The sequence below is a fragment of the Lissotriton vulgaris genome, chromosome 7 (assembly GCF_964263255.1).
Source record: "Lissotriton vulgaris chromosome 7, aLisVul1.2, whole genome shotgun sequence".
NCBI classification, from domain to species: Eukaryota; Metazoa; Chordata; class Amphibia; order Caudata; family Salamandridae; genus Lissotriton; species Lissotriton vulgaris.
Window position 1 is genome coordinate 1,190,764,194 of NC_141695.1, and position 16,086 is coordinate 1,190,780,279.

Consider the following 16,086-nt stretch of genomic DNA (forward strand, 5'->3'; position numbering starts at 1 on the left):
AATAACTCACTAAACCTTTTAGGGAAAATTAAACTCTTAAAACGTACACCTAACTCCCATTATTGACTAAAGTTGGAAATTGTATTGTGATTTTAATTTATGTGATGTATAGCTCCTGATCTTTTTATAAAAGGACCTAAGGTCTATCACAGAAAAGTAAGAGACCAAATACCCCGAGTGGTAATCAACCCGGTTGGTAAGAAATAGAAATGCTAACCGTTTATTTTTAATTTGACTCCCACTCCAACATTTGCTAAAGCATAAACTGTGACAAGTAATGAAAATACTTTTCCCTACGGCATGTGTTGCCAATTCAAGGAAACCGGTACAAAATAATTACAAGAATTTAAAAAAAAATCTGGATTAAACTACCGAAATAAACTACATTTCCCAGCAGACACGTTCTCACGAGACCCGGCACTGCAAGTAAAAAAAAATCCACGAGTACCAGTTTACGAAGCAACCAACGCTCCCTTTCAGTGTGGGCCTGACTCTTAGTCGGACTACACCGCCATACAGTCTCCGCACTCTCGCGAGAAGTCGCGCCGGCGAGTGCGGTCGCCATTTTGAAGAGCTGAACTCGGCTCCAGTGCCTGTGTCTCGTCCCCGCCCGCTGCCCCCACCTGACGCTGCTGATATCTGAGTGGCAAGAGGTTGGGGTGACCCCCTCCCCCCTCCGTCCGGCCCGGCGGGTCTCCGGAGGCAGAACGGACCTTTCTGAATCGGATGGCGGCGGATTGGGTGCACGCCGTAACCCAGCGGCGCAGATAATAGTGAAGAAAGCTGGGCCTCAGGCAGGTAAAGCGGAACAAGATGGCGGGCGCATGTCCCGGGGACCCTCCCCTTGCGGGCGGGGGAAGCCGGGACCTCAAAACACGGGAGACGATGTGATCGTGGCACACGTTCTGCCGGAGGCGTGTGTGCGGATCACGGAGCGTCTAGTATACCAAATTAAGCCGGCCGGCACTTCATATGCGCATGCGTGTCTGTCTTGGACGGACCGAGAGAAGCGCATGCGTACAGGTGAAGGGTCAGACTCAGGTCGGGGTCATCGTTAACAAAGGTGGAGATTGTGTCAACTTCACCTGGCCCTTGCGTTTATAAACTTTCATTTAGTATCTGTGTGGGCCAATCATCTTGATGCTGCTCTTTGCACCCTTTGGGTAACCCCTTTTTTTGGGTGTGCAGTTCTACACTTATCAGAAACTGTGACTTATTATATTTGTAGCCCGGTATGACGTTCCTCCAGCAACTAAAACCCAATTAGTAATTTTAATTACCGCAGGGAGGCTTTATCAAGGTATCCATGTGTAATCACTCTCACACAATTGTATCCAGAACCTAGCGGATAGTTCAATTATTGACTTCTATTCTAGAGGTATGCAGGCTTTAATTTGTTTCTGTAACGACAGTGGCTTTTCTGAGTGCTTCTAAGGTAAAAACTAACTTACTGAACCTTTGATGTATAGTGACAATGTGACTATTTTACATAATCTGCGTTTACAGAATCTGCATTAAAGATCTTCTTGAAAGTGTTCCCGATTGACCTCTACGTAGACATTCTGTAGAACGTGATGTTCCCTTTAAACCTCGGGCTTGTTAGAAGTTATGGACAACTCCTTAAAGAACAGTACCTTTAACAGGAGAGGTAGAGCTCCTGAACCATGCATATCCTATTCCTATGGCCTCGACTGTGTTTTGTATTTGGGATAATTTTCTGAAAATGTTTGCTGGAAGCACCTTAACTTTAATCTGCTGACTTGCTTTGCTTTTTGATTTAACAGATATGCCACTTTGTAAAATGCTATAGCATTCCCGCGTTTAAGCATAGTTACTGCCCCTCATTGCAGTCTTAGATAACCCACACTGTCCCCTTTAATAAATATGTGTACGTTAAACTGTACTGTCATGACCTCTTTTTGGGACACATGTCATTTAGTAATCAAGTTTGTATTATCGTGCCTGACCTGGCCCTGTATAGTTTTTGCGAGTTGCTTCCAAGAGTGTTGAAGTGGCAGCTGGAAGTCCGCAAAACAACAGTAAAAAGTTGTATTTCGTGCTATCATGCATATTCATGGACTTTGTGGCTTGAGTTTCCAAGGATATATATTTTAGTTTAAGTATTGATTTAATTCTCATGCCGCATTTTCATTATTGGGCACATTTCGTTTGTTTTTCTGCTGCTAGTCTCTTGCTTCTGTGACAGTTTTCATAATAGTGTGTGTAGCAGGTACAAGGCGTTGTCTGTGATGTTTATATTTTAGGTGTGCATATAGTGGCGGCATTACCCGTACTGTTGTTGAGTGTTGTGATTTTTATTTTTTTTTGAAAATCTTTTTATTAGCAAAGTGTCAGAGCAACATCAGAATATAGACATGCTTATACAATATTAATGTTAAACTCCGTTGCACACGTATGTGGTTGCTCCTAGCAAGTATACAGGCTCAATAGATTCGATTTTTCATTTTGTCGATGAATCATTACAACTAACAAACCCCATTCATTCCCAATCCCACCCCCCACCCCGAGAGTTCCCACCCTACACTCTCTAACTAGGCATATGATCTAAATATCGTTATGTGGGTCACACTGTAGTCATGTACACATAGTTAAGGTCAATACACAGTCTGGTTAGGTAGTGAAATGCGACAGACGGGTACGTTCTACCCGTGTAGCCTCATAGTGCACCGCAGGTACTGTTCGTGGTAATGCATATGATGGGCGTAACCGCACCCCAAGGGGCTATTCACTAATATCCTCCTCATCACTGTCAGTGCCAGCCTCAAACACCCCCAAAGTGTCAAACCATTCCAGTGAGATAGGAGTTTTGCGGAGGCCCCTACTCTCCTCTCTTTGTAGTGCCTCGCCCTCAGCCTTACCCCAACGTACAACTTCCGCCCTCCACATGTCAGGGTTGGGTGGTTTCGATGACTTCCACCGTATCGTGATGGCACGCTTAGCCAACAGCAGGGCCAGATCCGAGAAGCGCGCCGCCACGGTCCTGGTGCGGGTCGATGGACCTAGCCCTAGTAGCATGTGTTCAAGTGTAGGTGATCGGGTCAATGTACCAGCCTTCTCAAGTGAGTCATGGACAGTGGTCCAGAAATACCCCAGCTTGGGGCATTGCCACAACATATGTACCAGAGATGCATCGTCCGCATCACACCGGGGACAGTTGCTCCCGGATGCAGGGAACATCATATGTAAGCGGTGCGGTGTTAGGTAAGCTCTATGTAGCACCATCAGTTGGATAAACTTGTACTTGGGATTTCTAGCCACCTTTCTGGGGAATTGCAATATGCGCTCCCATTCCTTATCCCTTAATGGCCTCCCAATATCCGCCTCCCAAGTCGCTCTTAGTGGTGCCAGTGTAAGCGCCCTCCCCGATTTAATGCTAACAGTGAGCCACTTAGTTAGATGGCCGCCCGTCCCCATGAGGTAAAGCATTGTGACTAGAGGATTTGCAATGGGTTCCTGGCCGTCGGGCGACCAGTTGCGCAATATATAGTGTCGGAGACCAGCATGCAGAAGAAAGGAGCCGCCGGGTATGCCCTGCGTGGTTTTGAAGTCTGCGAAGGACAACAAGTGCCCCCCAGCAAACAGGTCACCCACATGTGACACACCCGCGTCATTCCATGGTTCCAGCAGAGTCGTTGTAAGTGTGCCCGGGCCCAGTGGTATGCCCAGGAGTGGTATTGTGGGAGCATAATGTGTCCCTGTGGACGTGTATTTCAATGCCCTTCGCCAAAGTGTGATCGCCAGTTTAAGTAGTGGCGTAGTGTTTCTAGGTAGATCCGACCCAGGCAAGAGCAGGATGTGTATTTTCCCCTTAGCATGGTCTTCTTGGGTCAGATTAATCTCATGAAGATTGCGGCCCGCCACCCAGTAAGCCAACCATTGTAGCTGACATGCATAATGATAAGCCCTAAAATCCGGCAAGCCCATGCCTCCGGAGTTGGAGGGAAGCTGCAACTTAGCCAACCCTATACGCCTGCGGCCATGGCCCCACACAAGTTCTGTGAGCAGGGAGTCGAGGGTCTTGAATGTTACCGCTGGGATCTGGAACGGCAGGTTGGTGAAATAGTAGATAAGACGGGGCAACATCACCATCTTGGAAATTGCCACTCTGCCGGGTATGGAGAGCGGTAACGTAAGCCAAAATTGAACTTGAGACTTCAATGCTCTAATGGCCCTCCCCAGGTTGCCATCTATCATCATGGCCGCCTCTCTATATATCTGTATTCCCAGGTAACGGAAGGTGGTTTCCGCCATCTGGAATTCATGTGGGGCAAAAGACAGGGGGGTCGAATCACCCACATCTACAAAGGCAAATCCGTAGGACTTAGACTCGCTGATGGTGAGGCCAGATATTTCTCTAAAATCCTCAAAAACCTGGGAGATCGGGCCCAGCTCACCCCTTAGATCTCGGAGATATAAGATAATATCATCCGCGTATGCAGAAACAATGTGGTCCGTACCATGCCGCCGTATACCGTAATGGGGGGCCAGCAGCCTAAGTCTGCAGAGCAATGGCTCGAGGGCAAGAACGAAGAGGAGGGGGGAAAGCGGGCAGCCCTGCCTGGTGCCTCTGGCAATGGCCATGGGGCCCGAGATTTGGTTGGAAGTGCGTACCCTCGCCGTGGGGATTGTGTATAATAATCTGACCCAAGCGAGGAATTCTGGCGGGATCCCATATTTTAATAGTGTGGCAAACATATAGTCCCATCTCAGGGAATCAAAAGCCTGTTTTAAGTCCAGGGAGATGCATCCTTCGGAGCCCACGCCCGTGTTGTTCCCAAGCATGAGCTGGGCCAATCGCCGAAGGTTCATGGCCGTATTACGGCCTGTGACAAAGCCGCATTGATCCTGGTGGACCAAATGTGGCACGTATTGTACAAGCCTTGACGCCAGTATCTTGCTCAAGATTTTTGAGTCAGTATTAAGAAGGGACAAGGGTCTGTAATCGGCCAGCTGTAGACCTTCTTTGGCCGGTTTCAGGAGGGACGTAATCAGAGCTTGCATGGTTGATTGTGGTAGAGAGGCTGTGCGTAGAGCCTCCAGATAAACAATGTGTAGTCGTGGGGCCAGGAGGTCCATGTAAGTGGCGTAGAAATCGGTTGGCAGGCCATCCGTTCCAGGGGCCTTACCCTTAGGGAGGGTTTTGATTGCCTGTCTGATTTCTGCCAATGTGATGGCACGCTTTAGGTCTTTATTCTGATCTGCAGTAAGCTGCGGGAGAACCAGTTCCGCCATGAAGGACACTAATGCGGGTTCGGACAGGGGTAGTGGGGGGCCATATAGCGCGGTATAGTAGTCTTTAAATGCTGTATTAATCCCTACTTGGGTGTTAGCCAGCTGGCCAGAGTGGTCCATGATTCGCAGAATGGGTTGGCTGATCGGGGAGTCCCGCAGGATGCGGGCTAGCAGGGGGCCGGCCCGGTCGGCCTGTGTGTGCTGCCTATTCGTGTACTCCCTATAGTCAATAACTCGCAGCTCTTCCAGCAGCTCTGCATGTCTAATACGTGCCTCCTGCAGTGGTGGAAAGGGAGCGTTGGTACCCGCTGCCTCATTCTCTAAGGATGCAAGTGAGCCCTCCACCTCCTTAAGCTGGCTAAGTACCTCCCGTTTCCTTCCCACCCTAGTAGTCATAGCAGCCCCCCTCAGACATACTTTGAAAGTGTCCCATTCTAACTGCCGGGAGCTAGCCGTGCCCGCATTCGTGGAGAAGTAGGTATCAATAGTGTCGGAGAGGGAGGACCGGAAAACCGAGTCCTCAAGGAGTTCAGGGTTTAGTCTCCAGGTCGGTATGGGGGCTAGCCTCCTACCCCACTGCCATGTGACTTCCACGGGGCTATGGTCCGAGAACGTTTTCCCCATGTGTTGTGTTTGAACAATCAATGCAGTAAGGGACCTTGAGCAGAAAACATGATCGATTCTGGTGTGAAGCTGGTGGGGAGGGGAGAAAAAGGTGTATTCCCTGTCCGTGGGGTGAATGCTACGCCACACATCCGCCAAGTCCCAGCCCTCAGCCCAACTCGCAAGCGCAGCAGCCTGCTTCCTGCTCTCAGTAGCCATCAATGGGGGGTGTGACCTATCCAGTAGAACATCAAGTACAGCATTAAAATCTCCCCCTATCACCCAGCGAAGGTCAGCCCAGTCTGCAAGCACCCCGTTGACACTGGACAGAAATTCCAACTGGTTCGTATTAGGCGAGTACATGCACCCCACAACAAGTTCCTCCCCATCCAACAGACCCCTCACAAACACATAGCGGCCTTCTTTATCCACCCGTTGTTCCAACAACTGGAAAGGAAGAGACCCACGCATCCAAATTGCGGCCCCCCTTGAGAATGCGGAATATGAGGTGGCATAGAGCTGTCCCCTCCACTTCTTTCGCAATTTCACCGCTTCAGCAGCGTTCAAATGTGTTTCCTGTAAGCAGGCAATTTGTGTCCCTCTCCGGTTGAGTTGTGCAAGGATTCTATGACGTTTATGTACTGATCCCAAGCCACGAACATTCCAGGTGCACAAGTAGTAATTGTTAAGAGGTCCCATTCCCATCTGTGCAGTGTGTCAATGTGCAACAACTGGGCGACCCCACAAAGTCTGCTGTGCTGAAATAGAAGAGTGTCTCGCAAACAATAAACCCCCAAACATAAAGGTCCCTGAGCCAACGTACCCAGGAGCCAAACCATGGTGTCCAACGTGGGCACAACACAGTCAAGTACGTGTGCATACCGGGGGGTGTTGGACCTCCGACGGTTGGCACTGAACTGTCTGCGTGGGCGTAAGAGCCCACAATATGGTGGATCCCTGCACACCCAACCCACCCTATATGAGGGAGGGGATTTGGCATACGTTACCACTTGAAGAGAAGTAATCGTGTCGTAGCTCAGAACTCCGCCGCCATCTGTGCCGTAATCTTCGGGAAGAGTTGCAGGCTGTCAACTGAACCAGACACTTCAGTATGAGTGTCAGTGGTAACGGTGAGTCTGTCTCCGGATGCTCCCGCGTCGTGGGCAGCCAGGGCCGCCTCAGTGAGACGCTGATGCGTGGATGATGACGTGTGGTCCGTCGCCTGTTGTCCAAGAGTATGCGCCGCTCCCGATGCTCCATGAGATGAGTGTCGTCCAGGGCTGTGAGCGTCGTTTCGTCGTCCAGGAGAGCCCCTGCGGGCGTTGCTGTGGCGGTCTGCGAACTGGTCTTGTGACGTCGGTGGAGTCAGGGCGACCTCCATCCATTCAGCCGCTTCCTCGGGCGAGTCAAAGAAGTGGGACTTGTTGTTATGCAGGATTTTTAGCCGAGCAGGGAACAAAAGGGCATATTTCATGTTCCTGTCACGCAGCCTGCGCTTCACCCCCATGAAGGAGGACCTGGCTCGCTGTACAGTGGGTGTGAAGTCAGGGTAGACCGATATGGTCTTGTCTTCGAAGCGTATCGGCGCTTCCTCCCTTGCTGCCCGAAGGATAGTGTCACGATCTTTGAAATGAAGGAGACGAGCGATCAGTGGGCGCGGAGGTGCCCCAGCTAGAGGGGGCCGTGATGGCATCCTATGCGCCCTCTCTACACTGTAGAGAGCAGTGAGGTCCCTCTGGCCCACCAGCTTCCTTAGCCAATCCTCCACAAACTGCGTGGGGTCTCTCCCCTCGCTTCTCTCCGGAATGCCCAGGATGCGGACGTTGTTGCGGCGGGCCCGCCCTTCTGCCTCGTCCACTCTTCCCCACAGCTGCCTCAGTTGCTTCTCCACGTTTTCCAGTTTCGTGGAGTGTTCCGTTTGCTGCGGGATAATGTCGTCCAGCGCTATTTTCTGCTCCGCCACTCGATCCGCCAATTTGTTGTGGTCCGCCTTAAGTAAGGATAGGCCAGTCGCCATATTGTCTATGCGCGATTCTAGCGCTTCGCGCGTCGCGCGTATTTCATTCAGTATCAGGTCTAGTTTGGCGTCTTGAGAGCCCTTACCGGTCGGCGGGATGATGTCCATATTGGAGGAGGCTAGTGGGTCCTCCGAACCCGTGGACTGCACATCCATTCGGGCGCCCTGGTCCTGAGGTTTGCCCTTTGGCCTGCCCATTGATCTTGTTAGCAGGGTGTCGCTGTAGCAGAGGCAGCAGCCCGCCGTGGTCCCCCTGAGTGTATGGCAGTGGTAATGGCCTGACCACTATGTGCTGTGGAGAGGCAGATGCAGCGTAGATCCCAGGGCTGGCAAGGTTAGTGTAGTAGACCCAGACGAGGCGTCAGCGCAGGGTGGGTCGGTGTACCACTGGTGCCCCGGTGAGGTCCGCCGTGGCGGTGAGGGGGGCAGGGGTGGCGGGAACCAGATCGTTGCAAAGCAGGGGTATCTTGACTGTCGATAGCGTAGGCAGGTCTGGCCTACAGCGCTGCAAGAAGGCGCCAAAGCGCGAGGCGCACCACCCCTGCACAGGCCCTCACACCCGTGGGCTGCTGGTCTCCAATGTCTGTCGCCCTGAAGAACGTAGCCGGCTCTGATCCTCCGACTGGCGAAGCCGTGGTAAATGGGGCAAGACTGCCAGGGTCCGAGGGTCTCCACTCAGCCCCAAAGCAGTGACAAGATGGCGCCAGTATTTTCCTCAATGTCAGCCTGAACCGCTCCGTGACGCTGATACCCTATGCAGGGCAATGCTAGCTTGCGGCGCCGGCTGTGCCGCGTTCTCCGCCTTTTCTAAGTGCTTTAGCCCAGTGGTGGCAAGTCCGGAGCCCCGCTGATTACTTAGGCGGCTGGGGGACAGCACGGAAGCGCTCCCGCGCCCCGGAGGGGCTGCGCAGCAGCGTGGTCAGTCTGTGTTGTAGCAGCTGAGGGGGGGAGGAGGGGGGCAACGGAGCCTCAGCGGGGGTATCGCTCCCCGCGGCGCTGGTCAGAGAAGCGGCAGCAGTCCGATCCCGGGTCCCGATCGGACCACGAAGGAGGATGGGGGTAAGCCGGTCAGGCCAGTCACTCGAGGCCGGGGCTTCACCTCAATCAGCAGGCCGCAACAGGGTCCGACGGTATAACTTCCCACAGGAGCGGGCCCGGCGGAGTAACGAGGCACCGTTACACGCCGCTTTTCCCCGGAGACAACCTGGGTAGGAATCAGGTGGGTTGCAGGTAGGGGATCACAGGATAATCCGCTGGTGTTCAGTGCACAGGACGGAGCTGGCAAACTACACGTCCACCATCAACGGCTCCAGGCCACGCCCCCCGTTGAGTGTTGTGATTGTTCTCATATCTGTGTTGGATATTTTATTAGCTTCCACTGCAAAGTAAGATCCAGTTGTGGTTAGTCATTTTTATAGATAACATAATTGTGTAAAACCAATTAACATAACATTGTAAAATACTGTATTACCATAGCTGAATGATTGTGCTTTTGGCTGTCGTACTTGCAGTTTGTACAACATATGTTTGAAGTCTGGCTCTGCTGTGGCGTGTTGTAAGATTACTAACAAAGGCAAATGCATAGGTGTTTAACAGCTGGCATGATGTTCTGAGATTGTGAAGTGCTGGGTAGGGTCTTGAAGTTCTGAGCTCTTGCTTTATTTAGCCATGCTCTAAAATGGTTATGTAGCCATGTACCAATATGGCTAGTATTCATACAGTGAAGGGGACTTAATACATGATTAACTTTATTTTTGTATCTCTCAAATTTTGTGTGTACATATATATAATATATTGTTTTCACCAAAACTGCCGCTCACCTTCCAGGCAGGTGCTGCTACTGCACAGTGGTGAACCTCGAGTCAAGTTGTTTCCAATTAAATTGCTCCCGCACAAGTTTAATTAAATTCGTATTTATATTTCATATATTTACTGTGGCTGAGCACTGCTGTGGGAGCATTGTGTGTGTGTGTGTGTGTGTATGTGTGTATGTGTATATGTGTATATATATATATATATATATATATATATATATATATTCTTTCATACCATACTTCACGATTAAAGAAGGCGCTGACTCCGTGAATCTGAATCCAAACTTTTATTCTTTGATCAGTTGCTGCTTAGACGCGTTTCGGCGTTACCGCCTTGTTCACTACTATATATATATATATATATATATATATATATATATATATATATATATATATATATATAATCAAAACATCGTTGCAGTCACTGTGCAGGCAGTCTTGGATTCATCCAATGAGAAGTTTTAAAACGATTTGTATTTATTATTTTATAAATACTTTGACTCTTAGCACTTTACATGTTTTTAGACTGTTTTTAAAGCATGGGTATAAAAATTCATTGTGTCATGTTATATTAATCTGCCTCAATAGTTTATAACTACTAAACAATCTGTGCAGCAACGGTAGTATGTTATCTGTGCCCATGATCATGTGACCTGTGATGTCAACAATTGGGAGGGGTATCACTCACTTAAAAAAAGTAGATGGTGTTATCACTTTAGACACGTGAACAAGGGCTTATGGGCTTGAAACGCGTTGTTTGGGTCACCTGCAATAAAATCATCTTGCCCACTTGAAATACCTCGGAGCTCTGTGTCTCTTTCCTCGCCTGTCTGCCGTGGCGGAAAATCAGGAAGTGGTTCGAGTTTCCAGGAGTTAATCACGAAGGGCGGTTACCTTCGCTTCCAGACCTCCTCCCCGAAAGCTGGCCGCTGAGTTTAACCGGAGCAGTACAGGGATCTGTGGTGGATTTTCGTCAGCTGCCCCCTACCCCGTGAAGAGGTATCTGCAGCGCGAGTACGCGTGGTCGGCTGATCTGCTGAAAGCGACAAAGATCCGGTGAGTCTTGTAAAGTCGGGAATACGTAGGAGGGGAGAAGCGTTTTTCGTGGCTGTGCGGTAGAGGAATAAAACGTTTCTTTTCTCTGCTAACCGGCCTGGGACATAGTAATTAGCAGTGACCCGACAATGTCGATGGAGGAAATGAGAGAGAGCTCGCGGCTGAGGAACTATTTAGTAAACGGACTAAAACTCCGAAAGATAGTGTTCTGCCCGCCAGCGCAGAAACCCACAAGGACGCTGACATTGTTATTTTGTACAAAGAACTTGAAAGGAAACGCAAACTTGAAATCACTAAGTGGTGGGAACACCGATTATTATCCAAATATGCCGAAGTGGAAAGGGTGCCGAGGGGGTTGCGTATCCTCCTAGCACCCAGCTTCGATAGACCAAACCCCAATATGCTACGTGAATGGGGGGGAAAGTAATCTTGCTGCCTCAATGAACCTGGTCAAAATCTTGATTAAATATGCTTACATTGATCGGGAAGAATTCTAAAAGAAATAGATGCTATTTTAGAAAAAATCAATGCTGTGGGAGTAACGGATCAAACTATCAAAATGAAGGAAACAATGCAAGATCGTTTGAAAAAACATGAAGAGAAAATTAAAATACGAAAAGCAACTAAATTTAATCGAGATTTAGAGGACTATGAAAACGGTCAAATTTTTACTTTTTCTCGCAAGTTTGATCCAATAAAGCGCCAACAATATAATGAAAAAGCTAACCGCAAAGAAACAAGCAACGAAACACAGGGCAATGAAAATGAGGATGCAGACAGTTTGGACACTATTTTGCTTACTAGTGCGTCCAGTACTGAATCGGTACCTATAGTGAGAAGAAAGACCGTTCTGAATGTGGGACAAGAAATGGATTTTTTAGTCGAGGCGAGACTGCAAACCTTGAGGCCTCGGCGGAATCTAACAGCAAAAAATGCAAGCGAACAAAAAGACGTGACCAACGCAAAAGAGGCAAAGAAAAAACAAGCATTTACAATGCAACGGTTTCGCCTTTGCAAAAGTTAGAGCTATTGGCATTGTAAATGACAACATTTTTATTTGTGTTGGTTTTGAAAACAGATAAATAAATGGCATTGTCATTTACAATGCCAATAGCTTAATCTCTCGCAAATGCCACACACACACACACACACACACAGAGCCCCCCCACAAAAAGCCCACACACACACCCACACAGAGCCCCCCCCCCACCCACCCACCAACAGAGCCCCCCACACACTGCACATACATAGGCTACCAACATGGATATAATCTACCCACCAACTAACCTGATATGCTAGGACACCCTAAATACCAACTCAAGTATCTCAACTACATGGATATATGTTAAAATAAATCACCCATACGTAGATGTGCTTAGTATACGCTAGCTCCTGTCACAGCAGAATATGCAGTATGCTAGTTAATCTCACACTGTATAATCACATATATATGATCTGTTTTACAGGAAATGTAGAACAGTTTCCAGTATTGACCTTTTGTGCGATAGCTTAATGTATTCTGAATATTTGTCTTATTTTACTGAAGACATCATATAAGCCAGCTCATTACAAATATATAGTTCAGATTTACACTCGGGACGTAGCTTAATCAGGGAGTTTGCTGAGCTCAAATTCCCAACTTGGAAAAAAAAATGGGCTGTAGGGTGAATGGACGAGACGAAAGGTTCAGGATGGACTGTTGCCATAAGTAGAAGGGTCAGCACTGGGTTGCATTAGAAGGACCTCTATGGCTGACAAGTACTCCATTGCAACGGCGACCCAATACCCTGTCCACAAAACCCAATGTCTGCCAACCCAATTTTGAGTTGGTGGACTGCAAGCTTTCGCTGACCAGATTAAAATGTATTCAGATAGTGTAAAACTTTCTCCAATGACCCAACAGAGTAGGGGCTGTTGGAGGTAAGCCAACCGACCGTCTGCCCTATTCAGAATGGGCAGTCGGATTACTCTTTCTCCCCCCCCCCCCCCCCCCCCCCCCACCGTCTTGTCACCGCCAAACTAGATGTGAGGGAAAGTAAAAAAAATAAAGAAAGACCCCCCCACACACTGTGAGAGAACACCCAAGGTGTGGGGGAGGTTATTAGGTCGTTTCTTCTAAAAAAATAAAACTTTGCAATGAGAGTTTGTTTTTGAAACTTTTAGACTGTGGAAAAGTTTGACGGTTGGATGGCATGTTTGATAGAGCTGTCGTCAAACTTTAGCTACATCGTCAGTAACTGACATGATGGCGGCTCCTGTCAATATATAGAGATGTCGACCGAGCAAGTGAACATTTCTAAATTTGGCAGGTGGAGTAAGGATAGGAAATGAGACGTGAAGTCCTTTGCCACTCTGTCTGCCTTTACTCTGTCTGTCAACCTCTAAATCAGGCCCTCTATTTTGTGAGGCATGGTGGGTGAAAAAAAAATGGTTCGGGATACCGGCTTGACTGATTGTCAGTAGATAGACTAATTTGCACGCCTTTTTCCCCCCTTTTTCCCCCATCACGTTTCAGTGTTCAATTGCCAGTATTATGCCTGGAAGCCTAAGCCTGGTGCAGCTTTCCAAGACTACTACGGACAATATTAGTAAATTCCAAAAAGTAGAACATTTTTATCCATTTCATGAGTACTTCTACGGATGAAGATTAGCTACCTTTTTGTTAAGCCAACCACTATAAGTCAGGACTACAAGAAAAACAAACAGACCTAGCAGACCTGAATTAGGCCTAACCGGCCCAAGGGGGGGTTCTTGGTCATACCGCAAACAAGTCCACAAACCTACGCCCCTATATAAACCTACTCAAATATGTACATTCTACAAACTAGTCCCAATACGAAACACCTGCAGGGTAATATACAAATCTAGGCTTCATCTACTGAACAATAATATAAATCAGTTCATTCTATGTACAGTAATATGCTGCAGAGAACTCACTCTTACTTTAAGGTAACACACCAGAACAGAAAATACACATGTTGTACAGCAGTTAACCGCATGCATAAATACAAGAGCTGGCCACACCTACGTGGATATATACAAAGAGGTTGTGTACACAATGTACTATGCACTATGTCAAGTCAAAGATATAACGTCATCAGTTCACCTGGTCTACAAGAGCATACTATACAAAAGCTCACCTCATGTCCATGAAGTACCCATCCTCCAAAACCTACACAATACCTCTAGCCGACCTCATCAGAATCTACTATCTCAACATCATATCCTACGCCGTACTCTGGCTCTCAGCAGACTTCACCACCATGAAGACCAATTTCTACAACTGCATGAAAAATGTCGCCGACTGGATATAGGCCAAACGTCTGAAGCTCAACTATGACAAGGCTGACGTGCTATCTTTGACAACACCCCCCAGAATGACACCTGGTGGCCCGCCGAAGTCAGACTCACATCGACAGACCATGCATGCAACCATGCTATCACATCATCCTGGACAGCAAACTCGCCATGAAACGACAGATCAATGCAGTATATTCTGTCTGCTTCCACACTCCCTACAAGACCTGAAGAATCTTCAAATGGCACCCCACTGGCACGAGTAAAACCGTCACTCAAGCACTAATCACCAGCCTGCTGGACTACGGAAAGGCACTGTACGCAAGCAAGAACCACCACTGAACTGATGGAGACTGCAGACGATACAGAACTCAGCGTCAAGACTCCTCCTCAACCTGCCCAAACAGACCAACAGCATCCCACACTTTAGGAACCTCCACTGACTTCCCGTACAGAAAAGAAGCCAATTCAAGATATTAACACACGCCTACAAAGCCGTCCACAACATAGGACCAGAAGACATCAACCATCGCCTGAACTTCCACCAATCATCCAGAGACCTTCGCTGTGCATCCTTTGAAACCTCAGCAAAGCCCGTTCCTTCCACTACCTCCCCGTCAAGTGGTTAAGATGCCTAGAAAAGTATGGGAACTATGAGGAGTGAAATAGGGGTGGGGTCAGCATATTTGGGGTCCCAATAGCCTTCCCTCACTTCAACCACTGAATTTAGCTGAGCTCCACTCCCAGCTGTGTGCAATGACAGAAGAATCATCGTAGGGCCCTCCATCTGCAATTAGAACGTATCCTGGTCCCCCTTTCCTCTCCTTCAGTCCAAGCCCACCACTTCTGGGATGTGTGGTGATGTCCTAGAAGGGCAACTGGAAGAGGGAGGAGCAGGGCAAGTAGTCCTTGTGCGGCAGCGTCTCAACCCAAGGCCTGGTATGCCTCACCCAAGCTGCCCGGCCAAATCTGCAGGATATGGTCCCCCCAAGTGCACCTCCGGGAAATAAAACAGGACGTGTATTGAGGGAAGCTTTCTTTCCTAGTCAACAGGAATGCTGCTCCCCTCACTCGCATACTATTATTTTTCACCACCCAGCACGCACTTAATTACTTAGAACAACTAAGTAATGTCACAAATAATGCTGCACTGACATGCTGCTCCACTCACCCCCTCCAGCAAGGCAGCGGATAGAGAGTTCACTGGTATTAAATAACTCCGTTTCCTAACAGGCAGAAGTAGAGTAAGTTGATTTTTGCACTACTCGAGCCTGGTAGCCTTGTGTTAAGTGTCAACGTGACACAGATAATAGCCTTTTTTGTTGCAAATCCATTGATAACGTGGCTTTGCGACCTTCGGGGTTTGTCTTTAGACAAACAGAATACTAAATCTTGTAGGAAAAAAACATTATGCATGTTGACTGTTTAACACATGTGTATATACTACATTGGCGCCCAAGCAGTTGTCTGTGTCAAGTTCTCCCATTAAAGGGGTTGGAAAAGATAGTTGGGGCATTTGAGAGATACTGGGGGCACCTACAATGAGTAGACACCACATTTTTTCAAAAAACACCAATGATGTGCGTTTGCTGCCTTTTTACTCCTAATAAGGACAGAAAAACCTCGAGAATTCTCAACGACGAATAAAGTATTCTCTATCTCCAAACGTTCTAAGACATTTGCCACGAGGAGATGGTATGCTCCGAGAATGCGAAACCCCTGTGGTGGGTAATGTTCTTTCCCTCGGCGATTTGCACCTTGTGGACGCGCACGTACAGCCCTGTGCCGTGCACATCTCCTGTCCCACATTCACAGCAAGTAGCAGTGGTTAACAAGCTGAAATGAGATACGTAGAGCATTTAAGAAAAGACAAACGACCCGCTGTCGAAGAAGGTTCTCCTTGAATACATTTACCTAAATGCACCTTTCTCCTTGAATACATTTACCATAATGCACCGCACTAGTATTGAGCGAGTATAGTATCAAGAACAATCATCACATGATAGATAATGATGTAACATTTTGTTAACATATCATTGAGGAACT

The 16,086-nt window shown here is 48.1% G+C and overlaps 1 protein-coding gene across 1 annotated transcript in view; it reads left to right on the forward strand.

The window, feature by feature from the left end:
• The first annotated feature begins 475 nt into the window (after positions 1-475).
• Positions 476-16,086, forward strand: part of SRCAP (Snf2 related CREBBP activator protein) — a 1,720,489-nt gene continuing 1,704,878 nt past the window's right edge. Inside the window, exon 1 of the mRNA XM_086931673.1 lies at positions 476-798. The gene's annotated coding sequence lies outside the window, so the exon portion shown is untranslated. The remainder of the gene's footprint in view (positions 799-16,086) is intronic.